The sequence below is a fragment of the Schistocerca piceifrons genome, chromosome 9 (genome assembly GCF_021461385.2).
Source record: "Schistocerca piceifrons isolate TAMUIC-IGC-003096 chromosome 9, iqSchPice1.1, whole genome shotgun sequence".
Taxonomy (NCBI): domain Eukaryota; kingdom Metazoa; phylum Arthropoda; class Insecta; order Orthoptera; family Acrididae; genus Schistocerca; species Schistocerca piceifrons.
The window spans coordinates 39,546,313-39,569,992 of record NC_060146.1 but is presented as its reverse complement, the minus strand read 5'-3'; positions in this window follow the sequence as shown (position 1 = coordinate 39,569,992).

Below are 23,680 nucleotides of genomic sequence, written 5' to 3'. Positions count from 1 at the left end.
CCGTGTCGGACAGCGCCAATACGATGAGGAAAATACACTGCCTGAATTTACGTCAACGGCCAGGGCAGGTAACCGGAACATTAACGGCCACAAGGCATAAGATTCCGCTGGTGCACTTGAATTCAAATAACCAAGTACAGTTAAACTACACCAGAGGGTGGCTAAAAATTGCCAACTTGAAAACAGACGTTGTTGCTCGCGGGAATGTCCCAGCAGCCGACAACGAAATCCAAACGACACAATGTGAACAGTCGTGACTTGCTGGTAGATTAAGTCAGAACTCAACTTTCGTGTCCAGGATCGGTGAGCCACGGACCTCGTAGCAATGGGAACAGCACCACACACTCCGGCCAAACTGCGCGCCGCGAGGATTTCCTGCTGCTCCACGCCAACCGACCAACTGCTCGCCCACAGCACAGCCGGAAACTTCATGTGCCAGGCCAAAGATAGTAAAAGGTGCGAATATCGATACACACCGCTGCTGCCACTCGCGGAGAGAGAAGATAACACCATAATCGCGATAACTGCCGGCGACTAAACGCAGAATAGCAATCAAGGTTAAAAAAAAAAATGTTCAAATGTGTGTGAAATCTTATGAGACTTAACTGCTGAGGCCATCAGTCCCTAAACTTACACACTACTTAACCTAAATTATCCTAAGGACAACCATGCCCGAGGGAGGACTCGAACCGGGACTAGCCGCACAGTCCATGGCTGCAGCGCCTTAGACCGCTTTTTTAAAAAAATAATAATCTTTATTGAACAAGCTGAGAGTAGATATATATAGACAAAGCAACAGTTCTAACAGTTCTTCAAGGTACCATTTAAACATATACAAATGAGTGTTAGTTAAACAAAAAATATTAGAAAAACATTAAATACAACAAAATATAACATATTCTTTCTTCCTTTTTTTTTGTCGATGCATGAGAACGTGGATAAGGGTGTTGCATCATGTGACAAGTAGACATGGCACACCGCAACTTTGAGGGGGGTCAAGGAAGACGCTGCGGAGATAAACGGCAAAAGTTTGTCGGTAAGATGGTTTTCGGGTGAGGGTGCTATGCGCGGTCACAACTTTGTACCAGAAGTCAAGGAATGTATGCGGACCACTCTGACAGAGGTATTCTAAAGCCTGTCCTCGAAACCAGATTAGGGTATGGTGCTTGGCAGGAGGGTAGTGAAGTGCCTGGGGTAACAACAGGAAATCCGGGGTTACCGTCGTTGGCGGGGCACGGGGGTAAAAGCCCACGATTCGTTGGATGAGGGGCCATACGTTTTGTTTCAGGGGGCACGTAAGACGGTGCACGTCGGTGTCTTCGAGCTGACATTCAGGGCAGAGTGGGGAGGTGGCCAGTCCTATGCGATAAAGTCGACTATTAGTCGGGAATTTTCCATAGACTAAAACACACCAGAGTGCAGACACAAACGACGGTAAAAAGGGTGCATGCACACACCCCCAAACCGTTCGCCAGTTAATGTCAGGGTGCTGTAACAGCATGGGGTCGCAAGGGTTGGACAGCATAAACAAAGGATAATAATCTTTCGTACGGCGAGGACGGGTGACTGGAAGATCGGTCCGGACGTAGCTGAGTTCTATGAAACAATTGGCGACGTGGTACAATAATGGAGAAATAGGTGCCACATTGATCGGTAGATCGAGAGAAGCTGGTCGGAGGATATCTAAGGGACTGCGTGTGAGGGACGGGACCGGCCCCCGCCCGTGCCGCAACATGGTATGGACAAAGAATGCAGAAGATCTTGCCCGCACGTTGACGAGTCCGAGGCCTCCTTTTGCAGGAGGCAGTGTTAGAGTGTTGTAGCGGACTTTGAAAAGTGCCCCTGCTGACACGAAATATCCAAAGGCTGATTGGATGCGGCGGCCAAGGAGTAACGGCATTGGGAGGATCTGGGCGACGTGTACCAGTTTAGGGGCGACATACATGTTGACATAGGACACACGTTGGAGTTGGTTGGAGTTACGGTGCACTTGACCGCGGACATGGTGCCGAATCGATTACTGCAAATTCGGCTAATCCCGCGCGGCATCAAGGTTTAATCGAACGCATAACATGCGCCAGCCACGACTCAATCATGCCACCTGTTTATTCTTCAGATGTGCACATTTACTTCTCTACATATTAACGCACAGAACGGGAAACCAGTTAGTGATACTGTCACTACAAAATGTTTCACTTTGATGACGGAATCACAGCCTCTCCACCTCTTCGTCACTATTAATGTGACGTCCTCGAAGGTGTACTTTCAGTTTTACAAACAGACGAAAAGCGGGTGAGGCTAAGTCGGGACCGGATGGAGGATGATCGATGACGGTAAATCCAAGGCGTCGGATTGTTGCACACGTCGCAGCGCTGGTCTGGCGTTGTCGTGCTGGAGGGTGCTCCATGTGTGGACGGACTCTTCGAATACGAAACTCGATAACAGCTCACTGTTTCTCATGCTCCGGCATAGTTACGTTATACACCGCCGCGTTACACGATACATTTCGGTGCCCTCTAGCCTCAAAGGGCTGCAAATATGTAGAAATGAAGAATAAAGATGTAGAATGATAATACCGTTTGTTTTAATTAAAGAGCTTTAAGAGGTTTCACATTAAAAATTCAGAGGCCTTAATTGACAGCCCGCCCTCGTGTATCTCTCCAACACTCGCGTGTCATATGAGGGCAAACCAGGAAGTCTTTGCTCCTAATTTTTATTAGCCAAAGTGAGATACGTACAGGTAACGCAAATATGCATCCTATTCTATGTACCTTACACTATTTTTCCACTTACTTCCCACATCGGTTTACAAGTTTGTCCCATTAGAGCCCTAAATCTGAGATGCCCCTGCAGTAGAATTCGTCCGGCTGACTATGAAACCACTGCGAGACTGCTGTCTTGTCTTCATCATTACTTGTGAATCGCTGTTGTACCAGGAACTTTTTCAGCGCTCCGAAAACGTGAAAATCACACGCCGATCTACTTTCACCTCTGCATCGACGCGGGAAAGGTTGTCGTCAGTCAGCGATGAACTCCCACCGGTTATTGTCATTCAAGACTTCACCGTCGTTGTCGAACTCAAAACACCAACACCTGATTATTCTCAAAGCGATACAGTTTTCCCCTTACGTGAGCCGCATTTCCCCGTAGATCTCGACAGGCATTCTTCCCACGCTCCATAGAAAACGAATCACATTTCTTTAACGCCATGGACGTGTGAAGATCACCCGCCATCTTAAACAAGTGCAGCAGCGCCGTGCGGCGGAGCTACCGGCAGACTAGGCTTCTTCGAATCAAGAAAGGTCCAACGCTGGGAACGGATATATTGACTTCGCATTTACAGCCGTAATTTGGCTAAAAAAAATGGGGGCAAATACTTTCTGATTTGCTCTTGTGTCTCGGCCAAAGCGGATGTTAGCACTCTACTTGGCAAAAAAAAAAAAAAAAAAAAAAAAAAAAAAAAAAGTGAAGCATCTAGACGCCGAGGAGGAAACGAAAAGAAACTTCACGGTCCGAAAGGCTATCTTGTGTTCTGGTATCGAGTGCCGTGGATTTCGAATCCAGACGACATGGGCCTCGATTACAGCTAGAGGTCTCTGCAGCCGTCGCGCGCTCCTGGCCCGCGTATAATGAGAGGGCGCCACGGTGGAGCACGTGGTCCCAGCGGCCAATAGCAACGTACCCTATCATCTGTTTAAGCGCCTGCCAATCGCTCAGCGAGCCCCACCATTCTATCCTCTCTCCCTGTATCCTCCACCGCACTCCTGGTCCTCGTGCACAGGCTGGAGTCGCGATTGGCCACCTTAAGCATATCCCCTTCCGGCCACAACCTCTCCTCAATGTCCCCACAGAACACCTTATCCTCAACTTCTTCCCCCTCCTCACCATTACCTGTGCCACCTTCTATGTCCGCTCCACTGCTCCTCTTCCTTATGACTTCATCTACATCTACATACAGGGCGTTTCAAAAATGACCGGTATATTTGAAACCGCAATAAAAACTAAACGAGCAGCGATAGAAATACACCGTTTGTTGCACTATGCTTGGGACAACAGTACATTTTCAGGCAGACAAACTTTCGAAATTACAGTAGTTACAATTTTCAACAACAGATGGCGCTGCGGTCTGGGAAACTCTATAGTACGATATTTTCCACATATCCACCATGCGTAGCAATAATATGGCGTAGTCTCTGAATGAAATTACCCAAAACCTTTGACAACGTGTCTGGCGGAATGGCTTCACATGCAGATGAGATGTACTGCTTCAGCTGTTCAATTGTTTCTGGATTCTGGCGGTACACCTGGTCTTTCAAGTGTCTCCACAGAAAGAAGTCACAGGGGTTCATGTCTGGCGAATAGGGGGCCAATCCACGCCGCCTCATGTATGTTTCGGATAGCCCAAAGCAATCACACGATCATCAAAATATTCATTCAGAAAATTAAAGACGTCGGCCGTGCGATGTGGCCGGGCACCATCTTGCATAAACCACGAGGTGTTCGCAGTGTTGTCTAAGGCAGTTTGTACCGCCACAAATTCACGAAGAATGTCCAAATAGCGTAATGCAGTAATCGTTTCGGATCTGAAAAATGGGCCAATGATTCCTTTGGAAGAAATGGCGGCCCACACCAGTACTTTTTGAGGATGCAGGGACGATGGGACTGCAACATGGGGCTTTTCGGTTCCCCATATGCGCCAGTTCTGTTTATTGACGAAGCCGTCCAGGTAAAAATAAGCTCGTCAGTAAACCAAATGCTGCCCACATGCATATCGCCGTCATCAATCCTGTGCACTATATCGTTAGCGAATGTCTCTCGTGCAGCAATGGTAGCGGCGTTGAGGGGTTGCCGCATTTGAATTTTGTATGGATAGAGGTGTAAACTCTGGCGCATGAGACGATACGTGGACGTTGGTGTCATTTGGACCGCAGCTGCAACACGGCGAACAGAAACCCGAGGCCGCTGTTGGATCACCTGCTGCACTAGCTGCGCGTTGCCCTCTGTGGTTGCCGTACGCGGTCGCCCTACCTTTCCAGCACGTTCATCCGTCAAGTTCCCAGTCCATTGAAATTTTTCAAACAGATCCTTTATTGTATCGCTTTTCGGTCCTTTGGTTACATTAAACCTCCGTTGAAAACTTCGTCTTGTTGCAACAACATGAAGCGTCCCCTTTAAAAAATTATACAAGACTGTGCTTAAACTGACATACAATATTTTTAGCGCAACACAATCTGACTTTCAAAAATCCCTGCAAAAGAATGGCCCTGAGTAACATTAAACTATACCTTTCAGAAATCACTTACCTCACAAAAATCTTCATTACTCGAACTACTGCAGTACAGCGAGCGCCACTACTGCCAGCTAAATAAAAGATTCAAACTATGGAAGGCACTAACTACTGATAGGGATAGTTAGCAAATGAAAGATATTAATAGAGAACAAACAATGTATTTACCTTGATAGTCATAATATATATAGCAGTTCATGACAAATTAAAAAACTCCGCCATCTCTCTCCCCACATCCACCACTGCTGGCGGCTCACCTCCAACTGCGCAATGCTACACGCTGTTAGCAGCCACCTGCCCAACACTACAATGGCAGACAACAATGCAAACTAGCCACAGACTGCACACAGCACAGCCAGTGATTTTCATACAGAGGTGCCGTTACCAATAAAAAAACCTAAACAGCCTACTTACATAGCCCCCATGCTTCCCACAAAAAATTTTACAAATTGTTTTGGGCAGTGGCCAACAATGATTTGATAAAATTTTTCATAATTACAATAACAAAGATATCAAATGCACACACTTATTCATACAATGTTGGTCAAAAGCTAAAATTTTCTCACAGTCCATAAAGACAGTCCAGATTGTTCATCACAGTAAAATTCCAGTGTTTTTCTCAAAGTCTGAGCAGTAAAAGACAATGCACACGGAAGTAGTGGATTTCCATGCAGTCTTGAAGAATTAGTATTGTCCTTCCAATGGAAAGACAGTGCTGACTCTTGACATGCTGACAAGTAATGGGCCACAACAGAGCAAACCCACAGCAGAGTCATTCGAAGTTTTGAAGAATATTGGTAGGTAGGTCATCACAGAGCAGACCCACTACAGTCTTGGTAGAGAGTATGGTATTGGTGGGCCACCAGAGGTGCAGACCCACTGCAGTCCTTGTAGAAATAATGGTACTGGTGAGTCAGCAAAGGTGTAGACCCACTGTAGTCCTTGTAGAAATAATGGTATTAGTGGGCCATCAAAAATGCAGACCCACTGTAGTCCTTGTATAGATGGCTAGCAGCCATCCGTTGCGACTGTGCAGGTGCACAATCACCATCGAAGATTCTTGCGGAGAATATAGCAAGTCCATAAACCACCACTTGTGCACGCGCAGAAAAATATTTTTGAAATGTCCTTAGAACCAGCAATGCTGTTATCCAGTCCCTTGCTGAATTATTAACACACGTGCAAACACTATCAGTCCCTACTTCTCACATATTGTCCATATACTATGACCAACAGAAACGTGTGCAGTGAAACGTAACTTAATTTGAAGAACTGGTGTCTATACAATTATAAATTTACAACATGAAAATACAATTACAAAGGTACAAAATACATCATTAAAGAACATAATAATACAGATAACATTTGTAGTAAAACAGGCTTTGCAAAAGAATCGAAATAACATATACATCAGTATTACAGGAATTATAAGTACCTACATAAAAGATCAGAATAACTTTTGAAACATCAACTTCACACATGAGCAACAAAACAGAACAGATAAATAATGTCTAAACATCTTTACAAAGTAAATAACATATTATTAATGCAAATTATATTTGAGGATAACAGTATTCCTCATCATAGTGAATGTAGCTTAGTATTAGAAAAATTCTACGACATAAGTCTTATCAGATAAACACATAAAGACAGGAAGTACACAAATACACAAGGGTACACAAACATATAGAGGGATGACACAAAAGGAAAGGACAGGGTTTGTTTTACTGCAGTATTTTGCAAACAAAACTTTCTTTACTTCTCGGAGATCTCCCTTCATTCTTCATTATTTCCAAAAAGTCCTATCTAAGCCTGCTGTCTGTATTCTGTTCACATCCTCTTTCAAAATAGTTTTTCTCCACTGCACAATACTCATTTTGGCCCAAATCTTTTTCATATAACTTCTCAATACATTTTTTTCCTATAGTCCATAGTCAGTTTCTTATATAGTCTACCCCCTCTTAAGCTAATTTAAATCTACTGAGCTCAGATGCTAAACTAAGGGACGAGGCAATGCAGCAGCATAAAACAATTAATACAAACAGCAATAAAAAATGGAAATTTGCAAAGCAAGCTACAGTAAATCTAAATTACCAAGCAATTCAACATTACAACTAATATGAGGCAATGCACAGCAAACAAGAAAAATAAATCTGGCTTAGCAGAGTAACACAAATTAAAATTCAGTAGCACGAAAATGAAATAACTTATATCTAAACATGACATAGCTCAAGCAGAAAAATATTACACTAAAAATAGCCATGTCTAATACTTATGTCACATCTTAACACTAGAGTGATGCATCACAAAAACTTACTCTGCAAGAAAGTTACCAAGTCAATAAAAAAATTATTTATGCAATTCCTGTGAAAGGAAATGTCTATTTGTGTTCTCTTTTCTAAGAAAGGATATCATAAACGTATTCTTTACTAGGTCTGTAGACAGAAAATAGCGATTTTAGTACATATGTTAAATTTTATAATAACCAATGCTGCAGTGCAGCTAGGAACTAAATATTAAACAAAATAGGCAAAGCAAGGCGTCAAACGTCATTCACTAGCCATATGGCATTTCATAATGCAGTAAACAATCTTTCAACTAGCAAGACAATAGACATAAAATGTTTCTCATCATTTCATTTCAGTAAATGTCATAAATTAAGAACTCTACAGTGTAATAATGTTTTCAAGTTTGAGGGTGTCGTATTTACGATGCTTTCTACAAAGGAACGTCAATAGCAAGGATAATGGCCCCCTTTTTTTTCCACCTGTGCCTCTGGAAGGCACACGCTAATGGCTTTTTTTTCAAGGCGACTGTCGCCCAGCTGGGTGCCCACGACGCATTAGGTGCAGGTGGTTACTTAACTTTCTTACCGAAATATTTACGACACCAGTTTCCGCTACAGTGACAGTCTCATATGAAAATTTCACAGGTCGAAAATTTACGTTCAAATGTGTAGAAACAAAATCCTGTAAATATAACAGCATCCAAAAAATTTTCGCCAGCATTGTGATACATTCACGCATATACACACATTTCATAACTCTTAAAGTACGATTCTTGGTTTCCAACAATCTTTTTCACAAACCAGAGTCCCTAACCACTACTCATTATTCCTTACCTTATTACACATATGCATATTCGTCGACACTTCTTCAATATTTCATCATGAGAAATACGTAACATAATAAACGTTCCTCAACAGCATAATACACATCGTCGTCGTAATAATAACATCATAACACCTCAGTCAAATCTCAAAAACGTCGTAGCTTTTTGCAATAATGTCAAAACCTAAAAAAAATTCTCTGCTCATTTCAAGAGTGTCATCTACCTCAAACGTACTTTAAAAATCATGATCTCATACCAAATACATCATTCAAAGCCCTCATAGTATCACAATGGTTCTGAAAAATATGAAGAGTTCACAAAGTACAGACAAAATACAATTTCGTAAGTGTGAAGTTATCCAACTGTGTAATTACGTAAACATCTGTCACTGATGTAGTAAAATAAATATTTGTCTCACTCAGTTAAATGATCAGATAGCTGTGTAATTCTGTGTTAGAGAAATATGGTACCGATGTGTAAAGTTGTATAAGCAAATACCATATTAGCTAGGGCTCCTTGTGCTTGCCAAACACATGGTACACAAAGTAAGCGTGTACCCCCCTGAGGATTAATGTAATTATACCCTGAGGTGTTACAGATTATTGCAATGGAATGAAATGTATCACTGAAAACCTTTGTATCATTGTACTTCAAATATCTTTAAAAATAAATGTTTTAAGTACAAAGGTAATCACTCAAATGCGTGTCCTGTAGCGCTAAATGTGCGTCTTGCTGTGAGATAATTCTGTGGAAGTGTCGTAGTTATTGTCCTCCGAAAGCTAAGTTCTGCAGAAACCAATGTACTTACCTTATGATAAACAAAAGTGAAATGCTTTGCGTATAGATATCTTAGTTATTACGCTTATTGTTGTGATGAAGAAAGTACTGTGCTGTAACGTATTGTTGTGCTACGGAAAAGACAGTCTCATTGTAGCTATACCACAAAAGTTACTACTAAAACATGTTTTACTTTCCAGAATAATACAGAAAACTGTGCAGATATAAAACAGAAACACTGGAAAAGCAACATTGTAAATTGTCACTCATTAGTAGCGTCGTGATAAAACCGTGTAGTTGTCACATAAACTCCAGCATGTATTTTCAAGTAAACCAAAATGTTGTATTAAAATCTCATTAGCAGTACCGGTATATGTTCTAAGTATGTGAGCCTTATAGTCGTTACGTAATCGTGCAACTAACAAGCAAGAATGTACACACACAATAACACTGTGTCGTCTGTTCGCAATAACAATGCATTCATAATTTCTGTTTAAATAAGTTCTCTTGGTTCTTGAGTGGATATTTAACTTCAAACATTGTTGCATTGTAACATATTCTAAGTCTGACAAATCATATTAGCAATGTAAAGTGAAAAGTTATATGGCAAAGACAAAGTTAAAAAGCAGATTATCTTTCAATAAACGGTTTTACATGTGAAATGTGGTGTAAACCTTTACTCTTCCTAGTACGCAGAGTTTCAACTTTAACGCAATTATCATGTGGTATATGTCAGTGAGGAGTGCTAAAATTTTTCTCAAGGTTAGCGTCTATGTTATTTTTCTCTGAGCCAGCCGGCGCGCGCGGCTGCCTGTGGTGCAGGTCATTGTCTGTTCCTTTGTTGGCGCGCGTCGTTATTGGGATTTGGAGACCTAACTTCTACAAATTCACCGTGACGAGAGGGTCCTGCTCTGTTTGAATCCCGCCAGTTCTGATGAAATTCAGCTCTGTCGTTACGATCATATCGTCTGTCGTCATGTCGGTAGTTCCTGTAGTTTCTTTCTTGTTGGTTAAGTGGTGAAGAATTTCTCCCTGAATCGTAACTGCGTGGTGGATCGTTGCGTCTGAAGTTATTCTGTCTCCCTTGATAATAATAGTTCTGGTTGCCATATTGTCTGTTTCTACGACTGTCTCTGTTATAATCATTACTACGGAAATGCGATCTTTGTCTGTAACTATTACCCTGCCAGTAGTTGTCATACGGGTGGTGTCTGTTTTGGTCACGATTTGTGTTGTGAGAATAGCCTTGTCGTGTCCAGTTGTTATTTCTTTCATCTCGGAATTGCGACGGATGTGACCTGTAATTGTTGTGCTCCTGTTTCCGCGTTCCCCGATTGTCAGTGTCAATTTCCAGTTCTTGTAACAGTCCCTGAAAAGCTTCAATGTCGTGTTTGCAACGTCCTGCTAAAATAATATATCGTAAATGATCAGGCAATTTGAGTAAGCAAATGCGGATGAGTTCTGAGGGGCTGTATGGGTTTGAAAGATACTGATTCTTATGCAACATGTCTTCAAAATATTTGACAAGACTGGAAAATTCAGATTGTTCAAAGTGTTACATCATCATGATGCTATGTTTTACTCGGTCTTGTGTAGCTTGAGACCAATATGCTGAGAGGAAGGCATGATAAAAATCTCCTTCATTGTGGCAATCGTGAATGACCGACCGCATTCTTACAGCTGGTTCATTCTCTAAGTAGCCACACATAAATTCTAATCTGTGTTCTAACGACCAGTTGGGAGGAAAACAATGAGAGAAATGATGGAGCCATGCTTGTGGATGAATGTCGTTGCCAGAATTCTTAAATGTTTTGAATTTACGTGTAGTAATGATCAGCTTATAGTCAAAATCATCATGTCGGCGAGTCGCGTATTGGTCATTGTTAGATCGTGTCGGCTGTTCCATCTCAAATTTCGGTGCACATTGCCAATTTCTTTCATAACTTCCGAAATGCCCTGTGTTATTATTTTGTGGCTTTTCTGTATTTCTAAGTCCCTCTTCCCGTGTTGGAGCGCGAGTGTCCTCTGAAATTTGTAGTTTTTGTGTTACTTGTGCCAACTGATCTTGTACTTCCCGGATTTCTCTATTGTACTGTATATTGATTTGATTTTGATTGAATTTCCAAATTTGTTCGCACTCTTCTGTGTCATTAAAGGCTACCGGTTTTGTGTCATTCAGATTATCATCTACCTTCGTAGATAAATTAGTGAATTGATCCGAAAGTTCGGCTACTTTCTCCGATAGTGTACTTATTTCCTCAGTGTGTTTTTCTGAACCAAGTTTCAGAGTATCTACTGTGTCCTTTAAGTTTTCCTGAGTTTTTGCAAGTTGCGTAACCGAATCGGTAGATGCAACTGAGTCAAATTTAGCTTGCAAGGTCTCATGATTTTCATGAACAATAGTTTGCAGTTCTTTTATGGCTGCTTCGTGATTCTGTAATGCATTTTCATGCCGCGAAAAAATAGGTTGAAAATGCTCACAAATTTGAGTTTTTACGTCATTACAGACTTTTTGACATTTCGATTCAATGTTATGTAACTCAGTAGTTAAATCTTCACGTGTTTGTTCAAGAGTTTGTTCCAATGACTCTAACTTTTGAAGCTGTTGCTGTGTTTGTCTCTGATTTTGTTCCATCGTGTCTAACTTTTGAAGATTTTGTTCCATTGTGTCTAGCTGTTGCTGTGTTTGTCTCTGATTTTGTTCCATTGTGTCTAACTTTTGAAGATTTTGTTCCATTGTGTCTAACTTTTGTAGCCTTTGTCCCATTTGTTGCATTAACTGTAATAACAATGCACTGGTGTCTGAAACATGTTCCTCAGTGCTTTTCGGCAGTGAAGTTGCACCGGCAACATTCACATTTTGACAAGCAGAAAATGTTTCTTGACTCATTTGAGGTAACGGTGAGAACCCAAAACCTGAGTCTACAGTATTTGCAATATTGTGTTCTGTCATTCCCGATTCCTGAGGCGAGCTGTTGCCGACCGATCGATCGATAATGCTTCCCTGTTCACTACCTGTTTGACTGTCTACACCATTATTTGACGACCGCTCCATTTCCCTATGCACAGTTACCAAATTACTACTTTGAATGTCTGTTAATTCATTACACAGCGGTGCTAGTAAGCTACACTCGTCGTCACTATTATTTCTCAGTTTACTTTGGAGCCTAGTGTTACGTTTTTCACACGCCATTATTGTCACAATATTTCACACGATAACACAGAAAAGCACAATTTGAAGAGCAAAAATAAGAGAACACATTAACATAGCACTGAAAATAATATGTAGTTAATTGCAAGCGCAGCAGCGAAATACTTGGTGCAAATCTACATGCATGCCACAACTATTTTACTGTACAACAATGAAAGGCTGCTACTATAAAGGAGATTCTCTCTACAATTACGCGCTAGCAATAAACAATAGCTACACTAATTACACAAACTACAAGAAAAAAATCAGAAGATTCCAGTGAGGTATCCCCGGCTAAGGGTCGACATATGAAGCGTCCCCTTTAAAAAATTATACAAGACTGTGCTTAAACTGACATACAATATTTTTAGCGCAACGCAATCTGACTTTAAAAAATCCCTGCAAAAGAATGGCCCTGAGTAACATTAAACTATACCTTTCAGAAATCACTTACCTCACAAAAATCTTCATTAGTTGAACTACTGCAGTACAGCGAGCGCCACTACTGCCAGCTAAATAAAAGATTCAAACTACGGAAGGCACTAACTACTGATAGGGATAGTTAGCAAATGAAAGATATTAATAGAGAACAAACAATGTATTTACTTTAATAGTCATAACATATATAGCAGTTCATGACAAATTACAAAACTCCGCCATCTCTCTCCCCACATCCACCACTGCTGGCGGCTCACCTCCAACTGCGCAACGCTACGCGCTGTTAACAGCCCAGCTGCCCAACACTACAATGGCGAGTATTACAACAATGCAAAGCAGCCACAGACTGCACACAGCACAGCCAGTGATTTTCATACAGAGGTGGCGTTACCAATATAAAAACCTAAACAGCCTACTTACAAACACTGTGTTCTAGGCGGTGGAATTCCAACACCAGAAAAATCCTCTGTTCTAAGAAATAAACCATGTTGTATACAGCACACATGCACGTTGTGAACAGCGCACGCTTACAGCAGAAAGACGACGTACAGAATGGCGCACCCACAGACTGCGTTGTCTTCTATATCTTTCACATCACTTGCAGCGCCATCTGTTGTTGAAAATTGTAACTACTGTAATTTCGAAAGTTTGTCTGCCTGAAAATGTACTGTTGTCCCAAGCATATTGCAACAAACGGTGTATTTCTATCGCCGCTCGTTTAGTTTTTATTGCCGTTTCAAATATACCGGTCATTTTTGAAACACCCTGTACATACTCCGCAATCCACCATACGGTGCGTGGCGAAGGGTAACTCGTACCACAACTAGCATCTCCCTGTTCTACTCCCAAACAGAACGAGGGAAAAATGACTGCCTATATGCCTCTATATGAGTCCTAATCTCTCTTATGTTATCTTTGTGCTCTTTCCGCGAAATATAAGTTGGCGGCTGTAAAATTTTACTGCAGTCAGCCTCAAATGCTGGTTCTCTGAATTTCCTCAGTAGCGATTCACGAAAAGAACGCCTCCTTTCCTCTAGAGACTCCCACCCGACTTCCTGAAGCATTTCCGTACCACACGCGTGATGATGAAACCGACCAGTAACAAATCTAGCAGCCCGCCTCTGAATTGCTTCTATGTCCTCCCTGAAACCGACCTGACAGGGATCCCAAACGGTCGAACAGTACCCAAGAATAGGTCGTACTAGTGTTTTATAAGCGGTCTCCTTTACAGATGAACCACATCTACCCAAAATTCTACCAATGAACCGAAGACGACTATCTGCCTTCCCCACAACTGCCATTACATGCTTGTCCCACTTCATATCGCTCTGCAATGTTACGCCCAAATATTTAATCGACGTGACTGTGTCAAGCGCTACACTACTAATGGAGTATTCAAACATTACGGGATTCTTTTTCCTATTCATCTGCATTAATTTACATTTATCTATATTTAGAGTTAGCTGCCATTCTTTACACCAATCATAAATCCTGTCCAAGTCATCTTGTATACTCCTACAGTCACTCAACGACGACACCTTCCCATACACCACAGCATCATCAGCAAACAGCTGCACATTGCTATCCACCCTACCCGAAAGATCATTTATGTAGATAGAAAACAAAAGCGCACCTACCACACTTCCCTGGGACACTCAAAATGATACCCTCACCTCAGATGAACACTCACCATCGAGGACAACGTACTGGGTTCTATTACTTAAGAAGTCTTCGAGACACCCACATACTTGGGAACCAATCCCATATGCTCGTACCTTAGATAGGAGACTGCAGTGGGGCACCGAATCAAATGCTTTCCAGAAGTCAAGGAATATGGCATCCGTCTGATACCCTTAATCCATGGTTCGCAAGATATCATGCGAAAAAAGGCCGAGTTGCGTTTCACAGGAGCGATGCTTTCTAAAGCTGTGCTGATGCATGGACAGCAACTTCTCTGTCTCAAGGAAATTCATTATATTCGAACTGAGAATATGTTCGAGAATCCTGCAACAAACCGATGTTAAGGATATTTGTCTGTAATTTTGAGGATCCGTCCTTCCACCCTTCTTATATACAGGCGTCACCTGCGCTGTCATCTCCCGAATTGACCGCACCTTCTCCACCTATGTGATTGCCGCCGACCTCAACATCCATAGCTATTCCCCTGCCTCCCTTCGGCGGTGAAATCAGTTCCACTCCACGATCTAAGGTGACCTTGTTCCCCTTCCCCAGCACACCTGTCCCAAAAGCGACATCACCCCTGATGTTGTCATTGCCTCCACCAACCTCCTCGGGTGTATCGCTGTCGACATCCTTGACACCGCAGGTAGCAGCTGCCTCCCCGTCCTTCTCACCAGAACGTCTGCTCACCACTCCCTACAGTTCCCCGCCCTGCACCCCCTCCCAAGGTCGTCCATGACTACCGCCATGCCAACTGGGATGCCTACCGGGAATCCATCGCCACCCAGGTCGAAAGCCACCCTCTTACCTATCATCATCCTGATGACATCACCCAAACCTCGTCCTTCCTTCAGAAGGTAGTTACTGACGCCGTGGAGGCCCATGTTCCTACTAAAACTATCCACCACCACTGTCCCACTCTCCCTCCGTGGGCTGTCCTCCTCCACAAATCTCGGCGCCTCTTTCGCTCCTTCCTGCGCACTCGTGAATGGATACCTTCCAACGCCACTGGCAAATACAGTGATACATACAGAACCTTATTACAGCAAAGAAACGCCGGGACTGGCGCCAGACCTGCAGATGACTCAACACCACCCTCCCTATCAACTCCTCCAAGTACTGGTCCACCTTCCATCGCCTTACTGTTTCCCATTCTGCACCCTATTACCCCCTCCTCCATCACGACCGTCCTCTTCCTGACAACCTCAGTAAGTCAACCACCTCGCTTCCCAACTTTCTGAGGTATTCTCCATCCCTGATGATCCCCACTTTGATTATTCTCTTTTCTCCAGCATCATGGAATCCACTGATACCTTGGTCGCTCCACTTGCTCCTAGTCTCCAGTACTTGGGGCAGTTACCCCCTCCGACATCAACGCTCCAGTGAATGGTGGGCTCCACATAGTTGCCAAGTCGTGCAGTGACCGTAAACCAGTGGCAAAATCATGTTTTATTTACTCACTTTTGAATAAATAAAACATGATTTTGCAACTGGTTGCTGCATATTTGTTAATTTTAATCAACACTCCAATCACAGCACAAGTCATTAAACTTATCCTCCGGTCCAAATGCAATATGGCCCCTGGTCATCTTAGGGAAAGCCCCTTCTCCTTCCTGACTGTCTTTGTCCATCTCTATGATGTCATCCTCTCTACTGACTTCTACCCTGACCTGTGGAAGACTTCCCGCGTCCTCTTATTCCTCAAACCCAATAAATCCCGTTCCATTGCCTTTTCCTATCATCCCATCTGCCTCACCACTGTCTTCAGTAAGGTCTTCGAATCCATCCTCTCCTGTCATATCCATCAGCACCTTACTCAACACCACTTCCTCCACCTTGGCTTCCGAACCTCCTCCTCCACCGAAGACCAATTCCTTAACCTCATTCACCTTCTCTCCCTCCAGCGTATCTCCCGCCACTCTGCCATTTTTGTTTCCCTCGACCTCCAAAATGCCTATGACAGTGTATGGCATCCCAGTCTCCTCTGTAAACTCCAAACCTACGCCCTGCCTATCCCACTGCTGGCATCCCCCAGGGCTCCGACCTCTCCCCTCTCCTTCTCCTCTTGTACTCAGCTGATATACCCAAGTCACCCCCACCTGTCCACCTTCTCCAGTATGCTGATGACACTCTTCCTGGCTCTCTATCCTACCCTTGAACAGTCCCAACGTTAACCAGTTCACCACCTGGTGTAACCAGTGGTTCCTCCATCTCAATAAATCCAAAACCAAGGCAATCATCATAGGCCGTACCACCTGGTCCTTCCGTCTATACGGTTTCTACCTCTCCCTTTATGGTCGTCCTATCCAGCTCACCCCAACCTGAGATACCTTGGCCTCACCCTCGACTGTCACCTAACCTGGACCCCTCATCTCCTGACCATCCAGCAGAACGCCCATTCCTGCTTCCGCCTCCTGAAACTCTTGTCTGGCCTGACATGGGGATTGCATCCTTCCACCATCCTCCACACCTACAAAAATGGTTCAAATGGCTCTGAGCACTATGGGACTCAACTGCTGAGGTCATTAGTCCCCTAGAACTTAGAACTAGTTAAACCTAACTAACCTAAGGACATCACAAACATCCCTGCCTGAGGCAAGATTCGAACCTGCGACCGTAGCGGTCTTGCGGTTCCAGACTGCAGCGCCTTTAACCGCACGGCCACTTCGGCCGGCTTCCACACCTACAAATCCCTCATCCATCCTATCCTCTGTTATGCCAGCATTGCCTGGATCTCTGCACCCACCCGCCTTTACAAGGCCCTCCCAATCCTCGAACGACATGCGCTCTACCTTGCCTTCCGAATGTGCCTTCCTTCCCCCAGACAGCTCCTGTATGACCTCATCCCCTTCCCCTATCTCCTCCTTTTCCTCCAACATCTCCGCATCCTTTACACTGTCCGCAGGCTTGATCCCCCCCACCCACTAGTTTCCTCCTTCCTCTCCACCCCCCGACCCACTGCCGCTCCTCTATCGCTGTATCCCTCACTCTCTCCATCTCGACTCCCTCTATCTCCTTCATCAGGGCAATTTCCAGCACCTCCCTCTCCCAGATGCTGAACTTTGTCGTGACATCTACTCTTCCTTCCAACTGTAGCCTGGCCATGTTCCCCCCTCCTCAGGGCCCACCTTTTCCTCTCCTCTCCTTCCCCCCTCTCAGTTCATGCACGCCATCCTCGCCTCTTTCCCTCCCACGTCCTTCCCTCCCCAGCCCTCTTTGGCGCGCCCCCCACCCATCTCCCCTCCCTGCCTTTTCCTTTCCACCTCATCTCCTTCCACCTGGCAGATCCTCCGTTTGGCTCATCATCATCAGTGTGCTACGTCAGTGTTGTGTTTGGTGCTGTTGTCCTGTGCATCAACAGCCGTGATTTTAGTTGTGTGCTGGACTTGTACATAGTGTTACTGTCAGTGTTCGTTATGTGCTACGCCATCCGTCAATATTTTTATCCCGAAGCCTTGTGTTCTTTTAATTGTCCCAGTGTGTGGTTTTTTTGAGCTCAATACTTTTTAAGGTTTTTGTCTCCATTTTACAGTCGCCCCCTTTTTGTCTGTTCTTGTCCACTATGTTCCCCCTTTTTATATTTTGTCCGCCGTATTTTCTCCTTTGTAATTTTAAATGTCTTCTGTTGTAACATTATTGTCTTTTGGCTGAAGAGCAACGCATATGCTGCTGCCAGCCCGCCCCGATGGGGAATTGAAATTCAATAAAGAAGAAAAGGAAGCTCAGCAAGGCAGTCTGATGTTCGCGTGAGTCTATTGACATCTCACCTACAGACAGCGTGTTTACTGTACTTTGTTTCCGTGTACGAGTGGACATTGTGGATTCGTGAGGTTTTCCCTTGTGACCACGTTGCTTCTTGCGTGTTGTTGTTCGTAAGGTCTGGCTCGGTCGTTCGTGTCCGTCCTTTCCCGTTCGTTTTGTTTGTTCGCGGGCTGCTCCCGTTTGGTCCCGCCGCGTTTTCGTTCTCGGCAACACCGCGGATGTTATTTCTGTGATTAGCAAATCAAAATTACAAAAAAACTTGGCAGTATGAGACTACTCATCAGTAAGATGTGGCATCTCCTCTGGCCTGGATTCTTGTACTGATTAAATTGTCAGCCATTTTCATGCAGCCTCTCCTGAGGCAAGGCGACAGATAACGGTTGGAACTGGTCGCTGAAATCATGGACACTGGCACAGTAATGGAGTTGGCCTTCACAATGATCTATCAGGGACGGACCTGGCAATTTTGCTGGCCACGGGAGAATCTAAACACCAAATGGACATCTGCAGCGATAGTTACGTCATTATACTGTCGCATGAGAGTAACACATGAGGACGTAGTATGTCAGTGACGTACTGTTGTGAGATCAGAGTTTCACCGTTCACTACCAGCCGTGACCTAAAACCGTACACGATGGCTTCCCGCAATATGAGACCGGGGATTAAACTGCTAAGCCTCTCCAAAAAATTGGAATAGTTCGGCTGCTGCACCTAATCTCCGGCCGATGCAACATATATTGCGTTCGAACATTATGAATTACCTCGAAGCCGCACGGGATTAGCCGATATGTCTGAGGCGCTGCAGTCATGGCCTGTGCGGCTGGTCCCGGCGGAGGTACGAGTCCTCCCTTGGGTATAGGTGTGTATCTTTGTCCTTAGGATAATTTAGGTTAATTAGTGTTTAAGCTTAGGGACTGATGACCTTAGCAGTTAAGTCCCATAAGATTTCACACACAATTACCTCGAAGAAAACGGTCTATTGACACACGGATTTAGGAAACATCGTTCTTGTCAGACACAACTAGCTCTTTATTCGCATGAAGTGTCGAGTACTATAGACAAGGGCTCTCAATTTGATTCCGTATTTCTTGATTTCCGGAAGGCTTTTGACACTTTACCACACAAGCGGCTTCTAATGAAATTGCGTGCTTATGGAATATCGTCTCAGTTACGTGACTGGATTCATAATTTCCTGTCAGAGAGGTCACAATTCGTAGTAACTGACGGAAGGTCATCGAATAAAACAGAAGTGATTTCTGGCGTTCCCCAAGGCAATGTTATAGGACCTTTGCTGTTCCTTATCTATGTAAACGATTTGAGAGACAATCTAAGCAGCCGTCTTAGACTGTTTGCAGATGATACTGTCGTTTATCGACTAGTAAAGTCAACAGAAGATCAAAACAAATTGCAAAACGATTTGGAAAAGATATTTGTATGCTGCGCACATTGGCAGTGGACCCTAGATAATGAAAAGTGTGAGGTCATCCACGTGAGTGCTAAAAGGAATCCGTTAAACTTCGGTCACAGAATAAATCAGTCAAAGCTAAAGGCCGTAAGTTCAACTAAATACCTAGGAATTACAATTACGAACAACTTAAATTGGAAGGAACACACAGAAAATGTTGTGGGGATGTTTAACCAAAGACTGCGTTTTATTGGCAAGACACTTAGAAAATGTAACAGATCTACTAGGAAGACTGCCTACACTACGCTTGTCCGTCCTCTTTTAGAATACTGCTGAGCGGTTTGGGATCCTTACCAGATAGGAGTGACGATCGAAAAAATTCAAAGAAGGGTAGCACGTTTTGTATTATCGCGAAATACGGTGTAACTTTCTTTTACAAGGAAATGAGAAACTTTACGATTACATTGAATGAAGTCTGATCTGTGGAATGGATAAAAAAGAAGAATTGTCGTGTTGTGTGTTGTAACTGCAAGTTAACTCTGTGTTATTGTGTAAGTAGGCTGTTTAGGTTCTTTTTATTGGTAACGTCACCTCTGTATGAAAATCACTGGCTGTGCTGTGTGCAGTCTGTGGCTGCTTTGCATTGTTGTAATACTCGCCATTGTAGTGTTAGGCAGCTGGCTGTGAACAGCGCGTAGCGTTGCGCAGTTGGAGGTGAGCCGCCAGCAGTGGTGGATGTGGGGAGAGAGATGGCGGAGTTTTGAAATTTGTCATGAACTGCTATATTTATATATGATGATATCAAGGTAAATACATTGTTTGTTCTCTATTAATATCTTTCATTTGCTAACTATCCCTATCAGTAGTTAGTGCCTTCCATAGTTTGAATCTTTTATTTAGCTGGCAGTAGTGGCGCTGGCTGTATTGCAGTAGTTCGAGTAACCAAGATTTTTGTGAGGTAAGCGATTTGTGAAACTTATAGGTCAATGTTAGTCAGGGCCATTCTTTTGTAGGGATTTTTGAAAGTCAGATTGCGTTGCGCTAAAAAAATATTGTGTATCAGTTTAAGGACAGTCGTGTATAATTGTTCTAAGGGGACGTTTCATATGTCGACCCTTAGCCTAGGATACCTCACTGGAATCTTCTGATTTTTTTCTTGTAGTTTGTGTAATTAATGTAGCTGTTGTTTATTGCTAGCGCGTAATTGTAGAGAGAATTACCTTTGTAGTTGTAGTTTTTCATTGTTGTACACAGTTGTGGCATGCATTTAGATTTGCACCAAGTATTTCGCAGCTGCGCTTGCAATTAACTAGATATTATTTTCAGTGCTATGTTAATGTGTTCTCTTATTTTTGCTCTTCAAATTGTGTTTTTCTGTGTTATCGTGTGAAATATTGTGACAATAATGGCGTGTGAAAAACGTAACACTAGGCTCCAAAGTAAACTGAGAAATAATAGTGACGACGAGCGTAGCTTGCCAGCACCACTGTGTAATGAATTAACAGACGTTCAAAGTAGTAATTTGGTAACTGTGCATAGGGAAATGGAGCGGGCTGCAAACAATGCCATAGACAGTGAAACAGGTAGTGAACAGGGAAGCATTATCGATCGATCGATCGGCAACAGCTCGCCTCAGGAATCCGAAATGACAGAACACAATTTTGCAAATACTGTAGATTCAGGTTTTGCGTCCTCACCGTTTTCTCAAATGAGTCAAGAAACATTTTCTGCTTGTCAAAATGTGAATGTTGCCGGTGAAAATGCACTGCCAAAAAGCATAGAGAAACAGATTCCAGACACTAATACATTATTATTGCAATTAATGCAACAAATGGAACAAAATCAGAGACAAATGGGACAAAATCTTCAAAAGTTAAACACAATGGAACAAAATCTTCAAAAGTTAGAAACAGTGGAACAAAATCTTAAAAAGTTAGACAGAGTGGAACAAAATCTTAAAAAGTTAGACACAATGGAACAAAATCAGAGACAAACACAGCAACAGTTAGACACAATGGAACAAAATCAGAGACAAACACAGCAAAAGCTTCAAAAGTTAGACTCATTGGAACAAACTCTTGAACAAACACGTGAAGATTTAACTGCTGGGTTACATAATATTGAATCGAAATGTCAAAAAGTCTGTAATGACGTAAAAACACAAATTTGTGAGCATTTTCAACCTATTTTTTCGCGGCATGAAAATGCATTACAGAATCACGAAGCAGCCATAAAAGAACTGCAAACTATTGTTCATGAAAATCATGAGACCTTGCAAGCTAAATTTGACTCAGTTGCATCTACCGATTCGGTTACGCAACTTGCAAAAACTCAGGAAAACTTAAAGGACACAGTAGATTCGATTTCAACACAAATGGACACTCTGAAACTTGGTTCAGAAAAACACATTGAGGAAATGTGTTCACTATCGGAGAAAGTAGCCGAACTTTCGGATCAGTTCACTAACTTATCTACGAAGGTAGATGATAATCTGAACAACACAAAACCGGTAGTCTTTAATGACACAGAAGAGTGCGAACAAATTAGGAAATTCAAACAAAATCAGAATCGAATTAATACGCAACACCAAAGAGAAATCCGGGAAGTACAAGATCAGCTGACAAAGGTAATACAAGAATTACGTATTTCAGAGACCACTCGCGCTCCAATACGGGAAGAGGGACTTAGAAATACGGAACAACCACAAAATAATAACACAGGACACTTTGGAAATTATGAAAGAAATTGGCAATGTGCACCGAATTTTGAGATTGAACCGCCGACACGACGTAACAGTGACCGACATGCGACTCGCCGACACGATGATTTTGACTATAAGCTGTTCATTACTACACGTAAATTCAAAACGTTTAAGAATTCTGGCAGCGACATTCATCCACAAGCGTGGCTCCATCAATTCTCTCATTGTTTTCCTCCCAACTGGTCATTAGAGCACAGATTAGAATTTATGTGTGGCTACTTAGAGAATGAACCAGCTGTAAGAATGCGGTCGGTCATTCACGATTGCCACAGTGAAGGAGAGTTTTACTATGCCTTCCTCTCAGCATATTGGTCTCAAGCCACACAAGACCGAGTAAAACATAGCATCATAATGATGAAACGTTTCGAACAATCTGAATTTTCCAGTCTTATGAAATATTTTGAAGACATGTTGCACAAGATTCAGTACCTGTCAAACCCATACAGCCCCTCAGAACTTATCCGCATTTGCTTAATCAAACTGCCTGAACATTTACGACACATTATTTTGGCAGGACGTTGCAAAGACGACATTGAAGCTTTTCAGGGACTGTTACAAGAATTGGAAATTGACACTGACAATCGCGGAATGCGGAAACAGGAACACAACAATTACAGGTCACATCCGTCACAATTCCGCGATAATAACTGGACGCGACAAGGCTATTCTCACAACACAAATCGTGACCAAAACAGACACCACCTGTATGACAACCGTTGGCAGAGTAGTAATAATTACAGGGAAAGATCACCTCTCCGCGGTAATGACTATCACAGAGACAATCAGAGAAACAGACAATATGGGAACCAAAATAAATATTATGAGGGGAGACAGAATAACTTTAGACGCAACGGTCCAGCGCGCAGTTACGATTCAGGGAGAAATTCTCCACCACGTGACCGACAAGAAAGAAACTATGGAATCTACCGACATGACGACACACGATATGATCGTAACGACAGACCTGAATTGCATCAGAACTGGCGGGATTCAAACAGAGCAGGGCCCTCTCGACAAGGCGAATTTGTAGACGTTAGGTCTCCAAATCCCAATAACGACGCGCGCCGACGAAGAGACAATAGGCAATGACTCATACCGCAGGCAGCCACAAAACGTACTTATGAAAATGACGACGCAGCTGCCGTAGCTAATAATTACGTAAAAATGAAAGACATTAGGGACATCTTACTCCAGGAACACGACGTAAAACATAACAACATTGCATATCCTGTGATTCACATTACAGTAAATGTAAAATTTACGGCAGTA